Raw genomic sequence first — 25,802 nt, 5'->3', positions numbered from 1 at the left:
GTTAATGCTATTCATTATTTATCAGTCTTACTGTTACCACTACTACTACTACTACTATCAATACTACTATTACTACTAAGTACTACTATACTAAGTACTACTACTACTTTTACTACTGCTACTACTTCTACTACTGCTACTACTACTACTACTACTACTACTACTACTACTACTACTACTACTACTACTACTATTACCACTACTAGGTACTACTACTACTACTAAGTAATACTATACAAGTAATACTATATTATTATTATTATTATTTTATCATTATTATTATTATATTGTTGAATATCATTGATACTATAACGGCTACTGCGACTATTGTTATTTTTTGCTTTATTATAATTATTATGATTGTCATTGTCCTTTCTACTCATTATTACTTTTCTGTAAAGTTTTTTTACTTATCTTAAGCAACATGTTCACAGTGCCACCCGGCGCGGCTAGACTTAGTCTTGTATCTTACTGCTTTCTTTCCATTCTCTTCTCTGACTCCTCTTCCATTAATCTTATGTCCCATCTCTATGAGACATTCTTTTATGATGATGAACACAGACATGCCAGTGCAAATAACATAAGTATGGAGATAATCAATCAACTACACGGCCACATGGACTTTGAATCAGTATCAAATTATAATGACCTTGTTACCTATAATAACCTCATTAAGACTCAACAGACACATAATTTAAACATAATGCACATAAACTCGAGATCATTAACAAAAAAATCTGATAATATACAACTACTCCTCAGATCTTTACACATACAACCTGATATCTTGGCAGCCACTGAATCCTGGCTTACAGACAATAATAAACACCTACACGAATTTACAGGATACCACTCATACCATTTAACCAGAAATACGCGCAAACAGGGAGGGGTATCAATATTTGTGTCCAATCTAATACATTCTCAGGAAATCAAAGACTTGACAATAGTAAATGAAGATATAGAAATAAACACAATTAGGATAAAAACAAACTCATTAGGCTTCCTTCTATGCACGATTTACAGACCTAACAGTAAGCACATTGCAGTTGATGAGTTCTCACACACACATTGCACGAACTTTTGTGAGAGAAAGCAAGAAATAATAAAATAGTGCTGATTGGAGATTTTAACATTAATTTACTTGAACATACCTCTCACATCCCAACAATTTTGCACTTTCCCATCTCAGATCATCTCCGAATGTTCTTAAATATATCAATTCCCAAAGCAAATCAGAAACTCTATAAGAAAAAATCCAAGACATATCTAATAATAATAAAGAACTGTTTTCAATTATTATTATTATTATTATTATTATTATGCACTATATTCAAAGGTTAGGTTATATATTATGCATTCAAAGATTGTTTTACTAAAGTTATGATTAAATTTTCTCATTATTGTAGGGCTATTGTATGTGTGAATTGTTTTCATTCTCTCTCTCTCTCTCTCTCTCTCTCTCTCTCTCTCTCTCTCTCTCTCTCTCTCTCTCTCTCTCTCTCTCTCTCTCTCTCTCTCTCTCTCTCTCTCTCTCTCTCTCTCTCTCTCTCTCTCTCTCTCTCTCTCTCTCTCTCTCTCTCTCTCTCTCTCAATATCTCTATCTTTCTATAATTTTAGCCTGAAAAGAATTTATAATTACCTCAAAAAATGAATTATCAACTGTATACTAATATCCTTACTTATCTTTAGAGACAAGAAGAAGAAGAAGAGGAAGAAGAGGAAGAGGAAGACTGACAGACAGACATTCCATTGGTGAGTGTTAAATAATTTTCTTTCCTTCCTTCCTTCCTGGCTCTTGGATAGGTTAGGTTAAAGGGGCCGATTATTAAACATTTCAACGCCCAAACTCACTTCTGTAAGGCTTTCATAGTAGGGCTTTTTGGGCATGTCCTGGGGTAGTTTTATGACCCTTGAGGTAGTGTGACCCTTCCCCTGTACCATGAACCTAAAGAAACACATTTGACGAGGCTTTGGGAGGAGTTTTTGGCATTCCCACGGATAGTTCTGGCACGTGAGGAAGGGCGTCAGATGGTACATGGCGTCTAACATTCTGGTGTAGTGCGGCGACTATGCCTGCTGATGAACGAGCCTCCCATAACCCACTTTGTGAGGGGGGTAGTACCTCTTTGGCCGACTCGGTAGGGAGTGACTCCCGTCGCGGGTTCAATCCCAGGCAGCCGGCGAATACCCTCTCCTGGTCTTGATTAATTTCTGGTGTTTGGATACACACAGTGAGGGATCGGGAGTAGCAGGTGACACTGGTCCGTTCACTAAATATCAGCCATGCTCTACCTTAAGGGAAGGCTCAGTACGGCATGTGAAGGGAACTGTATGTTTAGAGATTTTAAGATTATCATACATGTAGTCATGGACTTCCATTACGACTACTTCCCAGTGAAGACTAACCAGTTTTTCATGAGGGGTTTTCCTGTTCAAAAGTCACGTAAAGCTATCACCATGAAACACTCCATGGAAACCCTACAAATCCCTACTATGACAGGCTTTTCAGCTGCTATTATCTGTAGAATATCTTATCCAGTGCTGTCTTTCCCAATACAAGACTTTGACAGTGGACACATATTTGCAGGGGGGCTCTGTGGTGCAGTGGTTAACACACTCGGCTCACAACCGAGAGAGCCCGGGTTCGATTCCCAGGCGGAGTTGAAAAATTTGGGTGACTTTTCCGATACCCTACATAGCCCCTGTCCACCCAGCAGAGTACCAGGTATTAATCGGGGGTTGTGTCCCGTCTCCTGGGGTCTGTTCCCTTCTTCTATTATTCCGTCCCCTTCTGTCTCTCTCCGGCATATGACCACAGACGTTGCGCAACGCTGCCCACTAAACCAAACTTTCCAACATATCCCAAGGCCACAGATAAGATTAACCAGATTTTCATGGGGGGGAGTTCCCATTCATGGTACAGAAGTCTTGTAAAACTATCACCAGGGTCACAGAACAGTCCATGGAAAGCCCTGCAACTTCTACTATGTGAGGCTTTACAAACCAGCGAACTGAGGCGCTGTGTTTAAGAACGCCGGCATTTTAACCCGTAAAGGGCAGGGATGTACCGTGAAGTCCACAGTCCAGGGGTTAACACAGGCTTAACAAACTCTCTACAGCAATTCCCGGGGCCTGAGAACAACACATCTTGAAAGCAAGGAAAATGATGTAGAATTATTATGTTGGTAGAGATATATGAGTTTGGGGTGACAGAATGTTTAAATATATGACCCTGTGTCTGGGCAAGGTTCTGACCCCGACCCCTGTGTTTAACTTTCTCTTTACCATGAATCTTAAAAAAAGACACGTGAGAACTTGATTGATCTTATTGACCTTTGGAAGAGGCTGACGTTAGGGGCGGAAGGGTCTGCCTCATAGATCTCAGGAAGGAAAGTTTGGGACGTACCTTGAATCAGCTCCTTGACGACAGTACACTCCATGGCTGGGGTTCCTTCCTCCTTCTCTTCCTCAAATTCCATACTTTCCTCTCATATCTTAATTTTTCCTCCTCTGTGATGTGTGTTTCTCTCTCTCTCTCTCTCTCTCTCTCTCTCTCTCTCTCTCTCTCTCTCTCTCTCTCTCTCTCTCTCTCTCTCATTTCTAATCCTTCCTTCTTTATTTACTTCTTTTATTTATATTTATCCTCATCGTCTCCTCTGTTTTACTTACCTTAATCTCTCTCCTCCTCCTCCTCCTCACTTCCCTCCTCTACGTATAGGTGTTGTTAGTACCTCAGTGTCTTTCTTATTGATTATTTCCGTCATTCCTCAATAAATCCTCTCCTCAATAAATCTCTCTCTCTCTCTCTCTCTCTCTCTCCCACCTGTGAATTCATCAGACTACTTCTTCTTCGAATAGTAAAACCTTCCTCTATACACGGCTCCACATTTCACTTTCCAGTTGCTTTTTCTCAACCTCCTTGTATCCGCATCTTCCTATATTTCTCCTTTCTCCTGCTATTCCAGTTCTTGTACTTACTTTTGTCATTGTTTTTTTTTTGCTGGGGTTTCGTTCCTCTCGTCAAGGGTCCGTACGTTACCTCCTCCCTTATACCTCCATCTCTGGACCTTTCTCTCCCTTCGTATATTTATTATTCTCATTTTATCTCCCTTCCATTGTGTATTTTCCTCCTCCCCACTTTCTCTCTCTCTCTACACATAATCAGTCCGTTCCTAGTCAGTGCGTAATGTTTTATATACGAGGCGTCCTGCCGAGAGGGTTTAAGTGACCTGTTCTTCAGTAAATTATGGGTTCAGTTTCCCTCCCAGAACACATTTCAAGACTCCCGACCCTTGCTTATAACATATACAAGGTCCCACGTGCCCATCTCGGCTGGACGCCAGGCAGTTTTTGTAATGTTGGCTTCGGTTTCTCAGATTCTGACGCAATTTGTTAGATTTTTCCCTCGTTTTTATACGTATAGGTGTCGTACCTCAGTGTCTTTCTTAATGATTATTTTGTCTGTATATCATTCCATGTTATTTCTGTCATTCTGTTCCTCCTCAGTGCGTAATATACGAGACGTCCAGCTCCTCTCATTACCACTCCTCTCTTCTGCTCTCTCTCCAAGCTCCTCCTCTCAACTTTTCCTTGTTTTGATTCTACTTTTAACTCATTTTGACTCATCTTTTACTCATCTCCTCTTTCCATTCCTCTTCTAATAGGTTTTGTTAAGAACTTTAAACATTTTACTTACTATTATATTGATATGTTATAGTATATATATATATATATATATATATATATATATATATATATATATATATATATATATATATATATATATATATATATATATATTGCATGATATACTTATTGCATAGTATTGCAATATATATATATATATATATATATATATATATATATATATATATATATATATATATATATATATATATATATATATATATTTAGGGCATATTTATTGCTAACTTATTGCATGATATACTTATTGCATAGTATTGCAATATATATATATATATATATATATATATATATATATATATATATATATATATATATATATATATATTTATTGCAATAAGTATATTATTGCATAGTATGCAATATATATATATATATATATATATATATATATATATATATATATATATATATATATATATATATATATATATATATATATATATATATATATATATATATATATATATATATATATATATATATATATATATATATATATATATATATATATATATATATATATATATATATATATATATATATATATATATATATATATATATATATATATATATATATATATATATATATATATATATATATATATATATATATATATATATATATATATATATATATATATATATATATATGCAATATATATATATATATATATATATATATATATATATATATATATATATATATATATATATATATATATATATATATATATATATGCAATATCATGCAATATATATATATATATATATATATATATATATATATATATATATATATATATATATATATATATATATATATATATATATATTGCATGATATACTTATTGCATAGTATTGCAACATATGCAAAAAGTGAGCCATATAATTTTTCTAAAATGAATACAAAATTATTTTTTTGTCAATCATTTATTAAATAAATAGAGCACATTTCCTTCACTAAGAGGCTGATTATGCAGGAACTTGACATCTTGGTTGTTCTTTCTTCTTCCAGAGTGTGCGGTGTCCCGCAGGCAGGCAGGCAGACCGAGACGCCAGCCATTCAATTCTGCCGAGGGAAGGAAGTCGTGTTAGTCAACTCTGATGACTTGTACTTTTCTACCTGTTCTGTAAGCCAGTCACAGAAGATGTGAACTGTATCTGTACTATGAAGTCTTATAAATAAAGTTAAAGGCTACACCTATGACTTTATCTTGCCCCAAACCCATTTAGCTAATCCCCGGACACTTTTTTAGGTATAATTGACTTAAGTGATGTTTTTGAGCTGTAAGCTGATATATCTAATTGCTTTGATCTTTTTTAAAAGCTAATTCTATATATATTAAAGGGAGGAACTAATTTTCATACAGAAAAAAAAACTTATAATATAAAAAGAATTATATATGAATTGGAAACAAGATATAAGAGAAGACAACGAAGGGAACTAACAAGAGGAGAGATTGTATACATAAAGAGCTCAAAAGTCATTGAAAAAGCAATGGAAATTAAGAGACAATAATAACATATGAAATAAAAGACGTGGAAACAAGTACTCTAAAAGATGAGAACTCAAAGACGAGGAAGACGAGACCTTAGATATACAACCAAGAAGAAAATCAGACAGACATGAGATTATTACTATGACATAATACCTTAGACAAAGAGAAAGCAGATAACATATCACAGACTAAAATATTTGAGGCGTACGGCAGAGAAGTGAGGTGACATTAGGAATGGCGACCCTTGTGTAAATTGTGCGAAGGGTCTCTTTCCCCTTGCAATTAGTATCATAACATAGCAATTTAACTCTAATTTGCACTGGGAAAGACAGACTACCCCTCCAAGGATGAACGAGGGACGAATCAAAATGGAAGCTCAACTTTTATGGGGCAGACGGAGGGTCACTTTCCCTTGTAACGTACATCATGACGAGCAATATAACAATAATTATGTTCTAGTTAGCAAGGGGGGAAAGGAAGAACAAGATATAGTTACTTGCAAGGGAAAATAAACCTTGCATAGGATGAGCGGAGGGCTGGAAGTCTCGTAATCTGTTCTCAGTGTGTGAACGTACTCTAGTATACGTAAGAATAGGTCATCGTGCCTTAGGATTTCTCTGCCGTAAGCCTCGTTTATACGTTAAGAGATGAGGAGGGAGGGAAACAAGCAAATAATGGAACTATATATACGATACAGTGAAAAGGATTTACCGAGAAGGATGTACGTATGAGAGGAGGAAAGTGAGGAGGAGAAGAGAGAGATTAAGGCAAGTAAAGGGAAGTAAAACTGACGATGAGGATATATATAAATAAAACTAGATAAAGAAGGAATGATTAGAACTGAGAGAGAGAGAGAAAGGTACATCACAGAGGAGGAAAGTCTGGAATTTGAGGAAGACAAGGAGGAAGGAACGCCAGCCATGGAGTCTACTAGCGTCAAGGAGCTGATTCAAGGTACGTCTCAAACTTTCCTTCCTAAGATCTATGATGCTTAGCAGACCCTTCCGCCCCTCACGTCAGCTATTTGCAAAGGTCAATAAGGAGATCAATCAAGTTCTCACGAGTCTTGTTTTAAGATTCATGGTAAGGAGAAAGTTAAAACTACCACCTGGGTCATCAAACTGCCCCTGGAAATTCTCACAACTCCTACAAAAGCCTGTCAAATGTGTGTGCTTGGAACAATATTTTTAAGAATGTGACTGTCAGATGCCAAAAAGGAGATCAATCGGGTTCTAATTGAGTGGTTTTGAAGGTTCATGGTACATAGGAAGGGTTAATCTATCACCAGGGTCATAAAACTACCCCTGGAAATGCCCAAACCTCCTACGGAAGCCTTAAATACAAGTCTCTCGGGATGGCTTTTTCAAGAATGTGAGCCTCGGACATTTCCGCTCCTCACATCAGCTACTCCCAAAGGCCGTAAAGGAGATTAATTGGGTTCTTTTGACTTGTTTTATAGGTTCATGGTAAAGAGGAAAGGTCTTGCTACAACCAGGGTCATAAAACTACCCCTGGAAATGCCCACAACTCCTATGAAAGCCCTGTCAGTTTACCGCAAAAAAAATCCCCGGTCAGCAATAAGTTATCCTAACCTTGGATTAAACTTAGATTTTAACGTAACCTCCTGTGAGAGCAAGATAAAAATTGACAGACAAAATAGCTCAATTCCGGCCCTCACGGTACCATGAGCAGACCTCTAGAATAACACCCGATGGTCTAGGATAAAAAAGTTGGAAAATTTCATTTAGTCGGCTCAACATCTGTGGTCATATGCCGAAGAGGGACAGGAGGGGAAGGAATTATATGAGAAGGGAACAGATCCCAGGAGACGGGACACAACCCCCAATTAATACCTGGTACCCATTCACTGCTGGATGGACAGGGGCGTAGGGTATCGGAAAAGCCGCCCAAATTTTTCCACTCCGCCCGGGAATCGAACCAGGGCTCTCTCGGTTGTGAGCCGAGTGTGCTAACCACTGCACCATGAAGTCCCCTGTAGAAGGGTTAAACTACCACCAGGGTCATCAAACTAGCCCTGGAAATGCCCACAACTCCTGTGAAGGCCCTGTCAAAGGTGTGCGCTTGGGCAGGTGACATTTTTCAGTCCTCGCGGTTTCCTACGTAATATTGTAGTTTGCAAAAAATGATCAAATTTGATAAAAAATTACCAAATTGAGTGGATGGAGAGACATTAGCCACACCAAGCTAAGCACAACCTATGCAGCCCTCAGAACGAAGACCTACTGACAGCCTAACATCACTGCACTTCGAAACGTCATAACACACACACCACATGACGTAGAGACACCAAGTTTGCGGCAGATTGAAGAGGAAGGTCAAAGCTGCCAGGTTAGGGAGAGCCGTGATACTGATAATGTTAAGTGAGCAATTTTCAGGAAGACGTCACATTTCCATACAGGGACAACCGATTGCATGGTACGTCAAACTACTAGAGAAAGGAATGGTGAATGTACAGCGGAAATTTGACATTATTTCACAGTGTAATTTATTGGTTATTACAGCGTTTTGAATGGTAAACATTATACTGGCCACAATATGAGCCTTTGTTGACAGCATATACTAAGGCTTCAGTGAGAGGGAACAGGAGGTATTTCATGGTGTGTTTTAGTGGTTATTACGACATGTATTCAAAGGTAAACACATGATTATTATACTGCCCGTAGAGTGACCCTTCTTTAACTGTATATACTCAGGCTTCAGAGAGAGAGAGGGAGCTGACTAACTAGAATTTTTACTTCATTTTGTCCCAAGTTCTCTCTATTTTTCCTCCCTCTCCTTCAGTCTATCTTAAATCCTCCCTCTCCTCCAGCCTCCAAATATCCCTCCATTCCCTCCCTGACTGGAGCGATGTAAATGGGGCAGTGATGTGCTTCTTGGATGACTGTTTGGATTATTGAACTCTCTCTTTCTCTATTCTGACCACCACAATCAACCGAGATCAACCAAAATTCATCCCAACCTAGCCAAAGGATCGATCTACCAGCCTACCGAACATCAACCATCTGCCGCACACAGTAACAGAATGGTAGAGAAAAAGGTTCAGAAAATATTACAAAAAATTCTTTACCATCCTGAAACCCACACTTAATGCATGACTCTCTATTCTGACCACCACAATCAACCAAAATTCATCTGAACATAGTCAAAGGACCCATCTACCAGCCTACCGAATGTCAACCATCTGCCACACACAGTAACTGAATGGTAGAGAAAAAGGTAGAAAAATATTACCAGCAAAATTCCGTACAATCCCATGACCCAAACTTCACACAAAAAGGGAAAATAATGACCCACAAAAAGCCTTCTCCGTTACTTTAAAACTTTTTATAGAAAGGAAAACTTATCAAAAAGCCTGCCATGTTTTCTCTCTCTCTCTCTCTCTCTCTCTCTCTCTCTCTCTCTCTCTCTCTCTCTCTCTCCTACTTCCATAATACCAAACATTATCCCAAGCTGTCCCTTCATCCTATCCCTTTCTCTGATCCCAACACATTATTCCTAAACATTTCACTGCCCAAACACACACATTTGACAAGGCTTTCATAGGGGTTGTGGGAGGCATTTCCAAGACTAGTTTTATGACCCTGGTGGTAGCTTGACCCTTCCTATGTGCCGTGAACCTAAAGAAACACACATTTGACAAGGCATTCATAGGGGTTGTTGGAGGCATTTCCAGGGGTAGTTTTGTGAGCCTGGTGGGAGTTCGACCCTTCCTCTGTACCAGGAACCTAAAGAAATAAATGCACAATTGACAAGGCTTTCAAGGGAGTTTAGGGCATTTCCAGGGGTAGTTTTGTGACCCTGGTGGGAGTTCGACCCTTCCTCTGTACCAGGAACCTAAAGAAATAAATGCACAATTGACAAGGCTTTCAAGGGAGTTTAGGGCATTTCCAGGGGTAGTTTTGTGACCCTGGTGGGAGTTCGACCCTTCCTCTGTACCAGGAACCTAAAGAAATAAATGCACAATTGACAAGGCTTTCAAGGGAGTTTAGGGCATTTCCAGGGTAGTTTGTGACCCTGGTGGAAGTTCGACCCTTCCTCTGTACCAGGAACCTAAAGAAATAAATGCACAATTGACAAGGCTTTCAAGGGAGTTTAGGGCATTTCAGGGGTAGTTTGTGACCCTGGTGGGAGTTCGACCCTTCCTCTGTACCAGGAACCTAAAGAAATAAATGCACAATTGACAAGGCTTTCAAGGGAGTTTAGGGCATTTCAGGGGTAGTTTGTGACCCTGGTGGAGTTCGACCCTTCCTCTGTACCAGGAACCTAAAGAAATAAATGCACAATTGACAAGGCTTTCAAGGGAGTTTAGGGCATTTCAAGGGGTAGTTTTGTGACCCGGGGGGGGGTTCGACCCTACTTCTGTACTAGGACCGTCACAACACACATTGGAGAAGGTTTTCGTGGGAGTTTATGGCATTTCAGGGGTAACAGGACCCTGGTTGTAGTCTGACCCTCCCTCTGTACCATGAACCTGAGAAACACATTTTTAACAAGACTTTCAAGGGAGTTTTCTGCATTTCCTGGGGTAGTTTTATGACCCTGGTCATAGCTTAACCCTTCCTATATGCCGTGAACCTAAAAAAATGCACAATTGACAAGGCTTTCATAGGGGTTATGAGGGTCATTTCCAGGGCTAGTTTAATGACCCTGGTGATAGCCTGACCCTTCCTATGTACCGTGAACCTAAAGAAAACATTTGACAAGGCTTTCAAGGGAGTTTAGGGGCATTTCCAAGGATAGTTTTAAGACACTGGAGATGGTAGTATGACCATAGGTCTGTGCCGTGAAGCCAAAAAACACATATCTGACACACTTTTTCTAGGAATTTAGTGCATTTCCAGTGGTAGTTTTAAGAGCCTGGTGGCGGTGTGACCCTTCCTCTGTGCCATTAAGGAACAGTGACCCCTGCAAACACACAAAAAACTATCTATTTATAACTATCTATCACCCTTTATCTATCTATCCTTCTATCCACTGGTTCCCAAACTGGGGACCATATAGCAGAATGAAGGGCACCATAGGTTAAGGTTAGTTCAAGACTTAAACTAACCTTGAACTATGGGCTCCTTCAGTCTGCTTTATGGGCCCCAGTTTGGGAATGGAAAAGACATGGATTTTAAAGGAAATTACATAGATTTTAGAGGAAATTACATGGATTATAGTGGAAGCAACTGAAGTACAGGCCCACAAGATTATATGAGATGAAGTCCATGCATGTGAGGGCCCCAGACATTGTGTGTGTGTGTGCAGGCTGCCTTCATGGTACCATTTTAGCACACAGAAATAAGGTACCATCTCTCCATCTCCTTCAATGTGTCATTACATGTGTTTCCCAAGGCCACAGAGGTTTTCATGGGCAGATCATAGCCATGGATGGAGGTTTTGCAAGTACTCTACTGGTATATTTTCCCACACACTAAATGCAAACAAACACCAACTTGGATATTTTGTAAGCTCATCCCAGCGCTAATTCAGCGATATTTCTTTGCTACCTGCATGTTTATCTAACAAACACTAGTACTATGGTATTCTTGTATACCAATACTGCACTAACATAACTACAGTAGAGCCCCACTTAGCGCGAGATCAATTAGCGTGAACCGCAATTAGTACGAGCCACCATCTACCAAGAGAAACATTAATTAACGCGAAAGCCTCAGTTAGCAAGGTGTCACTATTGATTGTGTGGCCACCGTCACCGTGACACGCTCGATAATAACGGGTGTGATGTCGGCCTGGCGAACACGCCCACACACGCCCACACCCTGCCCACCGAACCTTTGCTGGGGCCGAACTCTTGTCACACCCACTTGCCGACACCTTGGGCCGCAAGAGTCACCATCCATAACTGATGACTGCGTATTTTGAGTAATTATCAAACCCAAAAGTCAGACCCACGTGTGCACCAAATAACTTTTTTTCATATTGGTTACTTTATTCAATTAGCGCGAATTTAGTTAGCGCGACCGCGTTCATCCACCTAATTCTCACGCTAAATGGGGCTCTACTGTACTAACATAGCTCATAGTAGTATTCCCACTTTTAATTAACATCTTGTACAGCAGTGTTTCTCTCTCCCTGTGAACTGTTTCCCTGCACATGAATGCCTCGGCTGTGACGGGTCTTCATCAACAGTGCTGCCAGTGAGTGGCCTCACCTGAACACGAGTCATCGCTCCACACAGCAGGTGACCTGACGAGCCTGGCCTGACAAGCACCTGACAGCTGCCCACCACCTTAACAATGAGGGAAATGACACTTGAGCGGCTTGACAGTTCAGGGCCAAGGCCGCCTCCACCCCCATTCCTATTCAAATACACTGGAATACCATATTTGGGTGTGTTTGTATTGGTATAACTATTGATAGAAATCAAAGCATTCTCATTGTGATTGGAATACAAGGGAAAAGTATTTGTATTGTGCAAATAATTATCTGAGGAACACTTCAAAATCTATCATCTGTAATAGCAGGCATTACAAGTCCACACAGCCTCCCGGGGGACTTGTTAGCACTGTGTTGAGTACAGGGTTATGAGCTCTTGTACATCTTTACAACACTGCTGCTGTTATGCCAAGACAGTGTATTCATTCATATCAAAACAGCCTTCTTGTTAGCACTGTGTTGAGTACAGGGTTATGAGCTCTTGTACATCTTTAGAACACTGCTGTTATGCCAAGAAGGTGTATTCATTCATATCAAAACAGCCTTCTTGTTAGCACTGTGTTGAGTACAGGGTTATGAGCTACACTACCTTGTACATCATTAGAACACTGCTGTTATGCCAAGGTGTATTCATTCATATCAAAACAGCCTTCTTGTTAGCACTGTGTTGAGTACAGGGTTATGAGCTACACTACCTTGTACATCTTTAGAACACTGCTGTTATGCCAAGAAGGTGTATTCATTCATATCAAAACAGTATTTCTATTCACTGTAATTTGAAGTACTGTATTGGTATTGTAATCCACAACACTTGTATTCCCTCCCTGATCTTAGATAACTTTACAACACTGCTAAACCCAATTATGACAAGAAGGTATTTGTATTCATATTAAAACAACTTCATATGTATTCAATGTAATTTGAAGTAATTGTATCCCCTCCCTCCCTGGTCAGGGGGAGTCGCTTGGGGGGGGGAGGGGGGTTGAGCCCACGGCACATCTTCCCGGCCCCACACACCCCAAGCCTGTAAGTCAAGGTTCAGGACAAGACAGGCTCAGCTTTGCACCGTGCCGTGACAAGGACAATATTGTGCTGAGGTATTAATATAAAATTCTGGCCTCAACGTTGCTGGTTGAGTGGCTGTACGGTGTGATGAAACACTTCCCTGCAAGGTTATTCAATCTTCCAATGCCCTCAATAACAGTTTTCATTCTTACATGCAAACACAAACACTGGCTCCATTTCCATATCTTGCAGAAAACAATAACTGTTCACATTATTTTGTTATGTGTATATTATAATGTACATGTGAGTGTGTGGCTGTGTGTCTAAGCACAGGCTCAGTGCCTTTGCCAGGATGTTATGGAACACGTCAGAGCTGATGGCCGTGGGAACACATGCTGAGCTAACGCAAGAATCAGCAAATGATGACTTTCATCAGCCGTCATCAACCGGAACCCACACCCTCCCGGACGATCTAACAAGCAAATAAAACGAGCAAGCAACGCGAAGACACGGGAGAAGGCGAGAGAAGACAGCGGGCAGCAGGCGGGCGAGTGGTGCTCGCCGGCCCCGGGCTCCTTGGTGTGACTGGCTCTGGTGTGCGTGCGACTCGCTCACGTAAACTGTAAACTTTGTATACAACTGTTAACATAGTTAAAATACATTTGGTATTTTTATTAACCTGAGAGAGAGAACTAAAGTGAACTAAAGTGAACTTATAACGGCTACCGCTCGGCCAACTAAAAGGCTATCGTGTTATCTCGCAACCACTTCAATCAACTGGAGAAAGCAGGCAATGGTACACCGGACCTGACGTGAGATAGCAGTTCGCGCCTTAAACATTAAATATAACACTTACCACGCACGCCATGTTAAAAACAACGTTTAAAAACTGGTAACAATTTTCCTGTTCCAAACAGCATGTAGTGTGTCCTTGCTTTAAGAACTATTGACTCACTTGAGAAGAACTGATGATACAAGTTGTTTTTCTTTACTATCCTTTCCTTTCCTCCAGCCTACAAATATCCCTCCCTCCCTTCCCTCCAGTTTCCTCCCTCATTGGAGTGATCCATACATGAGAGATGTCACTGTATTGGGGTTTTTGGATGACTGTTTGGATTATTGCTCTCTCTCTCTCTTTCTTGACTACCCTGGTGATAGTTCTACACGACCTCTGCATCAAACATGAAAACCTCCCATGAAAACCCCCTTCATGACTGGCACAAGCCCTGATGCTGTCTTTCCCCAATAAACACTGCCATAACCTCAAGAATATTAAGCCGTCAACATCCAGACTACATTCTAACCAGCCTTGTCAATTATGTGTATCTGTAGGTTCATGGTATGTACAAGGAAGGGTCACACTACCACCAGAGCCACAAAACTAGCCCTGGAAATGCCCCAGACTCCTACAAAGCTACACTGTTGTGGTCACTGTGGAGCTCTCCTGGATATTCTTATTGCATTATTTCCTCATGCTGTTGTTGCCTGATGCCTGATATACCACCTTTACTGAGTCAGGTTCATCTGCTAGAGTTTAATGTGACCCTGCTGACAGTTTCACAAGACTTCTGCACCTGGAACAGGAAAGCCACCCATGAAAAGCTCTGTTAGTAGTATTACACCGCACTGCTATATAAAAACCTTCACTTTTGGGGGCACTGCGGAGGACATTTCTCGGGTATGGCGGACATGGGATTCAATTGGTGGACAGCGTACCCCACTCTGACTGGGTTCATTTCAGCGCCCACACAATGATTGAACATGAGCGGTGGTCTGCCCACACCAAGGCTGTCTCAGGCTGGGCTGGGTCATGGGCGCGTAATATTAACCGTAAAGCGTCGGCAAATACAACACCTTGTGGTTACTTACGCCTGTGTCCGACACGTCTTGGAATTTTTTTTCTTGGAGTAACCAATCTTGAATGTGGGAAAGAAATGGCTGACATTGCCAACAACTGACTGACGCACAAGATAGTCCTACATTCATTTTCTCTCCCTCTTTCCCTCCCTCCTTCCTTCCTTCCTTCCCCTCCCTCCCTCCTTTATTCCTTGCCTCCCTTCATTCCATCCTTTCCTCCATTCCTTCCTCTCCCTCCCTTCCCTCTTTCCTTCCTTCCTTCCCTTCCCCTCCTACATACATACATAGTGAAGGAAGGTGACCTCTCTCCCCTGACCTCTCCTTGACCTTTTAATTGCTATTTCTGTGTTTAGTAAAAAAAATTGATTTGTGTTTGTGTTCTTACAAACTGATACATTCTTACTGAGCTTCTTTCCTTCCTTCCCTCCCTTCCTTTCTTCCTTCATTACTGTTCTTTCTGTTATTCACTTGTTCTTTTCTCTCTCTGTTCCTTCCTTCTCTCCTTCGCTTTCCTTCCTATCTTTTTCCTTCCTCCCTCCCTCCTTCATTCCTTCTTTCTCTCCCTCCTTCCTTCCATTCTTTCCCTTCCTTCCTTCATCCCTCCCTCCCTCCTTCCTTCCCATTGCTCCTTCCTTCCTTCCTTCCTTTCCTCTCCCTCCCTCCTTCCTTCCTTCCTTCCTCAGAACAATCCATTACAGAAAGAAAATGAAGACAGGAAAACAAAGAAACAAGGAAAATATTGATAAATGGAAAAGAAATAGAGGAAAATAGATTAACACTTACCAAGGAATTCCTGTGTCCTCCTCTTCTTCTTCTTCTTCTTCTTCTTGTTCTCTCTGTAATTCAAGTAAGGAGTCATTGCTCTGTGTAAACCTTAAGATACATTTTACATATAAATATAAATTCCTTTCAACTTTGAACCCTTCCTTCCTTCCTTCCTTCCACACAGCCACTACCACCAGAGGGTCGGGGTCAGAACCTTCCCAGGACACAGGGTCATAGTTTTAAACATTTTCCTGCCCAAACTTACAAATTTAAAACAACATTGTGGTATTAGGGCATCTTGAAAACATTCCAGTTGATGTGTGTGTGTGTGTGTGTGTGTGTGTGTGTGTGTGTGTGTGTTTGCAGTACCAAGGTGTTCCTGGCTGCAAACTTTCCCTCATTATCATCAAAATTCCTTGACTGCTCGTTAACCATTTTAGAAAAAATTAATTAACACTCACCAATGGGTTCCTCCTGTGTTCCTCGTCTTCTTCCCAGTCCTCCTCCTCCTCCTCCTCCTCTTCTTCGTTTGGTAGTGTCTGCAAATCAAGTTTGGTGTCAATTAACTGTGTAAACATCAACATACTTTTTGTTTTTACAGTTGGGAAAAAAAAAACCAAAAAAAAAAAACAAAGCCCATCACTCACTGCTCCAAAATATCATTATAAATTGGGTGCAACTTCAGCGTGTGGTGTACCCAGTGCAGTCTAGCCCAGTATCACAAGTCTACAAAATGACCTGACCTGTCTCCCAAAACCTAGTCCTGATTTGAGTATGTAATGACCTAACCACAATGTCGAGGCTGAAGCTCCGAGGCCAGAGGAGTTTTAAGGGTGTCAGATGCCTGAAATAGCATATTTTTACTGTGCAAAGCAGGTGAAGTCACTCATATTTATCTATTTGTATATATTTCATGGTGGCAAAATTTAAATTATTAGTTTCATTTTCACCAGTGACACGAATTTGTGGCTGCTTTTCACAATAGAATTTCACTCTAATAAGTGAATCAGACCCCACAGAAATATTACCAGTGTGTGTAGGAATGAATACAAAGATAAACACATACTTTGATTTAACTCTAGGATGTCTCGTGGATCATCAATAAATAAAAAACAAAATATCTGGATAGGCCACTCTTGAGCCCGTTACCTTCAATGACACCCCAAAACAGTCCCTGCGCCAAGTGTGTAGCCCATATTTTGGTTGTGTTAGGTGTGCCTATTAGCAACTACTACTATTTTTACTGAACGAGGGACACATGATCCATATAAACCATTAATACTACCTAATAATATTAAACAAATTATACACGTGCTACCAGGGAATCATGAGGATTAATGTTATTGTAATTCTCACGTTTACTCAACCCTACTAAACCTATCACCCATACCACCTAGCCTCCAGCAGGTGCCCACCCTGGCTCGCATAACCATAGCAGGGCACGATAACAGAAAACCTTATTCCCGATAACCGATAACTGATAATCGAAAACCTTATCGGTGATAACCGATATTCGTTAACTGGAAACACAAATATAGGCGATAACCGACACCCGATATTAATCCACAATTCCGATACTAGCTAGCGATAAGTCCGATAGGCGAAAACGATACTATATTGATATTTCAAATAAAAAACATAGATGAATTCATATTTTCATTATCTGTATTTTTAAAAACTTACAAAATCTGAAAACCACACGTTGACATGTACATATGGACGGTAATACTAGAAACGCCTGAACCGGTGTTGTGTTATTTGGCGTCCCCACCGACAAACAGTGGTCTCTCGTGAACTGCGCATGCTCAGACCAGCAAGCGTGAACCTGAACAGTCTCACAAAGCTTTTTAACCGTAATTTAGAGTTGCTGGAAGGCTGAATCAGACATACAGTACCACTACCACCATCCCGATGTTTCTAGATCGACACTCTACGAGTTGTATTTATATGTACAGAGTGTCGTTCTAGAAACAGCGAAGATGGTTGTACTGTATGTCTGATTCAGCCTTCCAGCAACTGCCCTGATGTGTTAAAAGCTTTGTGATACTGTACAGGTCTATGCTTACTGGTCTGAACATCGCAGTTCACGAGACCAGTGTTTGTTAACACAAGCGCCAGCTTTTGACGATGGGACACCAAATAACACAACACCGGGTGCCTTCAATATCATGGCACGCTCACAAACGAATATGGAATATCAAATTTGAGGCAGTGAATAATCATTTTGGGGGCAAAGTTAAATGATTTTTCTCTTTGATATATTGATTTTTGAGTCTAACGTAAAAAAATAACCTAGTATTTTAATGTTGATGATCTAAGTACAAAATCTCTTCGCCAAAGATAATTCATACCCCCAAGTTTTTTCATAAAATACCGGGCACCAGACCACGCATGCAGTAGGAGGAGACAACGTTTTTTTTTTTCTGAGGCGGAAAAAAAGTAGCGATTACCACTAGTTTGGTTACAAAAATAACGAAGATACCGATATATATTTAAATAAGCAGCGGATGGCCGACAACCCGATTTTGTTATCAGCGATAAAGTATCGCGATAACGCCCAGCTATGCGCATAACTCACCACCCACCTTCCTGCAATTACAGCTGATAATGTAGTACTGCTAACACTTAATATAACACGTCACGTCGTAGGGTATTCGTATCTTACAATTTTACTGAACACCAGTCGACCTGTCCTCCCCCGCTCACCTCTGTTGCGCCTCCTCATTCCCAATACTACTAAAATGGATTGGCTGAGGAGAAGCACCTTCCACAGGGAGAGCGTGTCAGTTTTCCTTGTTCCTCACTGGCTGACAGCCACTGATGAGGCTGCTGGCCAATACCAAATTTAAAGTGCATATTTCACACCTTTTCTTTCTCCTTATTTTCTCCATGCAAACAGTTTAATACTTACTAAAAAATGGTCATTATCGTAAATAAATCTGTCTCAGGAAAACAAATAACCAGTGAGACTGGCAAGGAGAGGAAGAGAGCTCACCATGCTGTGCCCAGTGACCATATTGACGTGTGTGTGTGTGTGTGTGTGTGTGTGTGTGTGTGTGTGTGTGTGTGTGATATACCCAATACCCACTACATATATAAATATATATATATATATATATATATATATATATATATATATATATATATATATATATATATATATATATATATATATATATATATATATATATATATATATATATATATATATATATATATATACCAAAGGGTTAGGTACTGAAAAAACCTTTCGTTTATCGTTTTTTCTTATTTCGAAGCCATTTCCCCCATAGGATTGTTAATAAATAGGGGGGTTAGGGACCAGCGCCAGCAAAAAAAAAAAAAAAAAAAAAAAAAAAGTTAAATATAACTATGCTTAAAAGCAATTTACTACTCACAATACAATGAAACGCAAGGCTCATAAATAATTAAAAACAATTACCATTTCCTGTTCCTTTACTGTTATAGAAATGCATTACATATGTTAGGACAATCCCCTCTAACTCGTCACTACAACTCATCACTTAACATTGCCAATGTTTACTTCCCAAGCTGTGAAAGGCCAGTTTCGACTCTCGTGCCCGAAACACGTGCCAAACAGTACACCACTTTCACTCCAAGCCCCCCAACCCTCCATCACCCTCACGTTTCCTCACGCTGGCTGGGATGTGTTTCGGATTCAGTGAAGCAAGGGGTTCACAAACTGGCAACGCTAAGTGATGAGCGTTGAAGTGGAGGGGACTGGACATGGACACTTGCTGCCTAATCACTGCTTGGTGGTGCTGCTGCTGATGGCTGTGGGGCTAAAGCTGGCTTGAAATAAGCTGTGATTCTCTGCTGCTTCTTTTCCATTTGCTTGGACCTCAAGAGCTCCTCGTAGCACCGTATGGCTCCTTTTACAGAGCTACGCACTTTAAAACTCCTGTCCATATCAGGACTGGGCGCTTGGGAGCCATGATGGAGGCAGATAAAAAACACGAGTGAGCGAGTGTGCGTGAGGCTGTTGACGGCGCGCGGCGTCCGAGATTGACATCGATGCGAAACAGTGGGCGGAAACTGTCATTACTTTTCAGTATATCTGAAGCATGTCTTTCGTGAACCGAAAATTGTCCTATATTTTCACTTTCAGTATATCCGAATTTTCGTACATCGAGCTTTCAGTATATCAGGGGATTTCCTGTATATATATTATATATATATATATATATATATATATATATATATATATATATATATATATATATATATATATATATATATATATATATATATATATGTAGGCATCAGCTCTCAGTGATTTTACTATACTAGGCTACTACTACCCTACTCACCTAGACTTACGCAGGGCCACCCACATAACCACATTACTCACCACCAACCACCATGAGAAAAAATCACCCCTCACACAAACCATTTCACAATATATATCAAAGCATTTGTGATCATATTATGTATCATCTATTTGGGGGGATTTATATCATGGTACAAATTTGGCCCATCGCTGGTACACAGTAAAGCCACAAATTTGGCCCGTCGCTGCTACACGGTAAAGCCACAAATTTGGCCCATCGCTGCTACCAGGTTTAAGGAGTTATCTTTGTCACCAATAGCATGGGTAGTCTGAGGAAGAGGAAGGAGGCAAGTGAGGTGGAGTGGCGGAGGTGGAGGCAGCAGCCGGTGACGGGAGCGCGGGGTGAGGGCAGACGGTGGCTGACGCAGGTGAAGAACAAATTTAAATAAAAATGAGAACGTGTGTTTTTGTTGTTTCCATGACCTACTAATGTATTAACCCAATAGCAGCGACGGGCCAAATTTGTGGCTTTACCGTGTAGCAGTGACAGGTCAAATTTGTGGCTTTACTGTGTAGCAGCGATGGGCCAAATTTGTGGCTTTACCGTGTAGCAGTGACAGGTCAAATTTGTGGCTTTACCGTGTAGCAGTGACAGGTCAAATTTGTGGCTTTACCGTGTAGCAGTGACAGGTCAAATTTGTGGCTTTACCGTGTAGCAGTGACAGGTCAAATTTGTGGCTTTACTGTGTAGCAGTGACAGGCCAAATTTGTGGCTTTACCGTGAAGCAATGACGGGCCAAATTTGTGGCTTTACTGTGTAGCAGTGACGGGCCAAATTTGTGGCTTTACTGTGTAGCAGTGACGGGCCAAATTTGTGGCTTTACTGTGTAGCAGTGACAGGCCAAATTTGCGGATTTACCGTGTAGCAGCAACGGGCCAAATTTGTGGCTTTACCGTGTAGCAGCAACGGGCCAAATTTGTGGCTTTACCGTGTAGCAGCAACGGGCCAAATTTATGACTTTACCGTGTAGCATCTACGGGCCAAATTTGTGGCTTTACCGTGCAGCAGCAACGGGCCAAATTTGTGGCTTTACCGTGTAGCAGCGAAGGGCCAAATTTGTGCCATGATTTAAACTCCCAAAAATAGATGATACTGATCACAAATGCTTTGATATGTATTATGACATGGTTTGTGTGAGGGTGATTTTTTCTCATTTTTCTCGCTTAGAGGGACCATAAAGAAACATGATCCCTGCTGCTACAACCACGGGGTTAAAAGGCCTTTCCCTCTAAGCAAGGGGATGTACTGAACATTTTACAACACACTGGGTTACTAAGTGAGCTGAACATTTTACAGCTCAATATAACGGGTTCACCCTTTGGGGGCTTCTGGCGGGGGTAATGAAGGCAGGGCAGGAAATGAGTAGAGAAAGCTTACCTATTTCTCCAAGCTGCTGAAAAGCTTGTTGGTGAAGAATTACTTGTCGGTGAAGAGACTGTTGTTGAGGTGAGGAGTGCCCTGTGTTATGGCACCTCCCGGCACTGCTACACCAACCTGCAAATATGTGTCCACTCTCAAAGTCTTGTACTGGGAAAGACAGCATGGGATAATATATTATAAAATCTCTCTCTCTATCAAGGGCTGTATAATATAAGATAATTAATTGATACTCTCTCTCTCATATTTGTTTTTTTTACATACTTTTCTTCCTCTACCCTCCCTCTCTCTCTCTCTCTCTCCCCTCATAACTCTATACATACAGCCAGGCCTATACTTTGAGGCAGTGCCAACATTGCCAGACTGTTGTACTCAGCCTCTTATATTTACTGACTTCCAACACAAAATCTGTCTCCTGGTCCTCAATAACGAGATTCACTTATATTTATCATTTAGTTAATTCCTCTTGTTTCTTGGCAATACAGTGTATTTGTATATGCATACAGTCCCTTACAAGCTGGATAATATTACACGTAATAGGAATGATAATAATGACAATAATAATAATTACAAGATAATTTAATACTAAGCTATTCTAACCTAAAACTTATTCAAACCTAGCCATACTTTTTTTCCTTACCTCCCTTGGCTGGGCCTGGTGGTGGGCCCAAGCCGGCAAGTGTTTATAGCGGCCCCATCTAGCTTTCCCTTGGACAGTCCCATACAGTCCAGGATGATGGTGGTGGTCTTCAGGACAGGTAGTCTGTGGCAGCGGTGGATTCAAACCCTCATCATCTATGACGCAGCGAACGCAGGACCGGCACGCTAACCACTCAGCCAGCCAGCCTGTGTTCCGACGTCAAATGTGCAAAAAAGTAAAGACATATGCCTCAATGTGTCATCCCAGACTATATATAAAGAGAATTAAATCTAAGTCATCCTAACCTAACCAAACTTTAATGAAACTAATCTAGCCTTAGCAAGCCACTGACAAAACACAATATAAACAGAAATGTATCTCCAGGTGTGTCCCCCCAAGACCATATATTTAGAGAATTAAATCTAAGCTATCCTAACCTAACCAAACTTTAATGAAACTAAGCTAGTCTTAGCAAGCCACTGTCAAAACACAAAATAAACAGAAATACATCTCCAGGTGTGTCCCCCCCAAGACCATATATTTAGAGAATTAAATCTAAGCTATCCTAACCTGCCCAAACTTGCTGAGCTATCCTAACAAGACCTAACTTAACCTGGTAGTAACAAGGGCCCAAATTTGTGGCTTTACAGTGTACCAGCGACGGGCCAAATTCTTGCCATGATATGTAACTTGATATATTAAGAAGGATATAAACCCCACCACCGACCATCAGGATCCACCGGGAAGAAGCCTACCGGTGCAATAGGCCAAGACGTAAAAAAAAATAAAAAATAAATGGATGATGCATAAACTCATCACAAATGAATTGATATATATTATGAAGTGGTTTGTGTGAGTGATGATTTTTTTCTCATTTTTCTCGCTTAGAGGGAAGGGCCTTTAACCCAGTGGTAGCAGCAGGGATCATGTTTCTTAATGGTCCTCCAAGCGAGAAAATGGAAAAAATCACCCTCACAAACCATTGCATCTTATATATAAAGCATTTGTGATCAGATTATGTATCATCTATTTTGGGGGGTTTATATCATGGCACAAATTTGGCCCATCACTGCTACACGGTAAAGCCACAAATTTGGCCCGTCGCTGCTACACGGTAAAGCCACAAATTTTGCCCGTCGCTGCTACACGGTTAAGCCACAAATTTGGCCCGTCGCTGCTATATGGTAAAGACACAGGTTTGGCGCCTCGCTGCTACATAGTAAAGCCACAAATTTTGCCCTTCTCTGCTACACGGTAAAGACACAGTTTTGGCCCATCACTGCTACACGGTAAAGCCACAAATTTGATGTGTCGCTGCTACCGAGTTAAGAAACATGATCCCCACAGCTACTGGGTTAACCATACCTGCCGTGCGCTCTACTACCACAATGAAATAAAACAAATATATACTGTGTTGCACCCCCAGACAGTATTTTAAGAGGCGGGGAGTATGGAGATGACCGTAGCCACCTCTCCCGCCAGTGACATCAACGGCAGTGCTGTGGGAGGCCTATCCTGCCTATATATCCTAAACAAGTGGGTGTTATTCCAGAAAAAACACCCAAGTCTCATCACTTCACACTTATTTATATATTCAAGGACTGAAAAATATCAGAAACATTAACAAAAAAAATGCCCGGTCAGCACTAAGTTATCCTAACCTTGGATTAAACTTAGATTTTAACGTAGCCTCCTGTGAGAGCAAGATAAAAATTGACAGACAAAATAGGTCAATTCCGGCCCTCACGGTACCATGAGCAGACCTCTAGAATAACACCCGATGGTCTAGGATAAAAAAGTTGGAAAATTTCATTTAGTCGGCGCAACATCTGTGGTCATATGCCGGAGAGAGACAGAAGGGGAAGGAATTATAGAAGGGAACAGATCCCAGGAGACAGGACACAACCCCCAATTAATACCTGGTACACTGCTGGGTGGACAGGGGCATAGGGTATCGGAAAAGCCTCACAAATTTTCCCACTCTGCCCGGGAATCGAACCCAGGCTCTCTCGGTTGTGAGCCGAGTGTGCTAACTGCTAACCACTGCACCACGAAGCCCCCAGGTCTAGGATAAGATACTGGTCATCGCTAAGTTATCCTAACCTTGGATTAAACTTAGATTTTAACCTTAACCTCCTGTGAGAGCAAAGTAATTATTGACAGCCAAAATATAGGTTCATGCCAGCCTTCACAGTACCAGGAGCATGTATAACTCTAGAATGACACCCGATGGTCTAGGGTAAGCACATGTGGTCAAGGCAACAACGCTAACCTACATATTCCCCCTTAGAGTTAACAGGTTCACCACCCCGGGTCATCACCACCACATGCATCACCTAATATCACCACAATCACCATCAATACCACCTCAAACACACATGAAATCACAACCATGACGATGAAAACGCAAAAAAATCAAGAGAAATAACACTGAAATAAATAAATCTGAAAAATTCGTAAAATTCACCCCGCCCGCTAGACGAGTCACCCTTAAAACACTTCTAGCTCACGTTAACCTTCAATATTTCCTGAGTAACACAACCCACACCTCATATCTGCAATAATACAACACTAATACACCCTAATCCTTAATATAGGAGTACCCAGGCATCTTACAGTGGTCAAAACTCACGGATATAAGGTCACGTATGGTTCGCTCCCATCCGCCGGTTACGCCCTTATGACCTCACCGCTAAACGCCCATAATTCAATATCTAAGACAATCACACCTCATTTGACCCCATACATTAGGTCATTCAGCTTAGTTCTCCCTCTCATAGTGTTCAAAGTTCTTAGGTGTCATTGATAACTGAGATAATACGTCACATATGGTTCGCTCCATCCGCCGGTTACGCCCTTATGACCTCACCGCTAAACGCCCATAATTCAATATTTAAGACACTCACACCTCATTAGACCCCATAAATTAGGTCATTCATCTCAGTTCTCCCTATCATAGTGCCCGAAGGTCTTGGAGGTCATTAATAATTAAGGTCGTCTATGGAGCCGGACACCCCAAGCCAGTTATATACTTGACCTTTCTGACCTTACCGGCTTATATCCCGCTCTCCAACTTCACACACAGGAATGCAATGCACGTGTCGCCATGCCCCTCAAGCCCCGTGCCGCTACGTACTCTACTTTACTGGAAATCAGTAAAAAACGATGAACTTCTGAACGACCACGGCGGCCATTTAAATCCACCTCTCCCCCCACCGATACATTTTCCCTATTTCCACCTATTACAAGCCTTAATTCACTGCCCTCACCCACCCAAAACAATCACAAGGGACTATTTACCGTTTCCAGATCCATGGCTCCTTCGGCAACAGGATAATTCGCTTCAAAAGACACAAAAATATAAGAGCCGACTCCCTTCACGGATGACATTGTGACTTCCAGCCTCCAGGTG

At 40.9% G+C, this 25,802-nt stretch overlaps 1 long non-coding RNA gene across 3 annotated transcripts; it reads right to left on the bottom strand.

Annotated features, from left to right (window-relative positions):
* Positions 1-5,601: 5,601 nt before the first annotated feature.
* On the bottom strand, positions 5,602-25,802 carry LOC127009106 (uncharacterized). 3 transcript variants are annotated; one of them, XR_007761599.1, is made up of 6 exons: positions 25,442-25,606; positions 22,391-22,596; positions 21,751-21,867; positions 16,483-16,560; positions 16,040-16,092; positions 5,602-5,781 (listed from the first exon to the last, which is right to left on the bottom strand). It is a non-coding gene; the product is annotated as an uncharacterized LOC127009106 (long non-coding RNA). The 3 variants fall into 3 exon arrangements; XR_007761600.1 differs by lacking the exon at positions 25,442-25,606 and adding an exon at positions 25,023-25,043; XR_007761598.1 differs by lacking the exon at positions 25,442-25,606 and adding an exon at positions 25,691-25,802 and having other exon boundaries at positions 5,603-5,781.

The sequence above is a fragment of the Eriocheir sinensis genome, chromosome 39 (genome assembly GCF_024679095.1).
Source record: "Eriocheir sinensis breed Jianghai 21 chromosome 39, ASM2467909v1, whole genome shotgun sequence".
Lineage (NCBI taxonomy): Eukaryota > Metazoa > Arthropoda > Malacostraca > Decapoda > Varunidae > Eriocheir > Eriocheir sinensis.
This window is presented reverse-complemented; position numbering and strand designations above follow the sequence as displayed.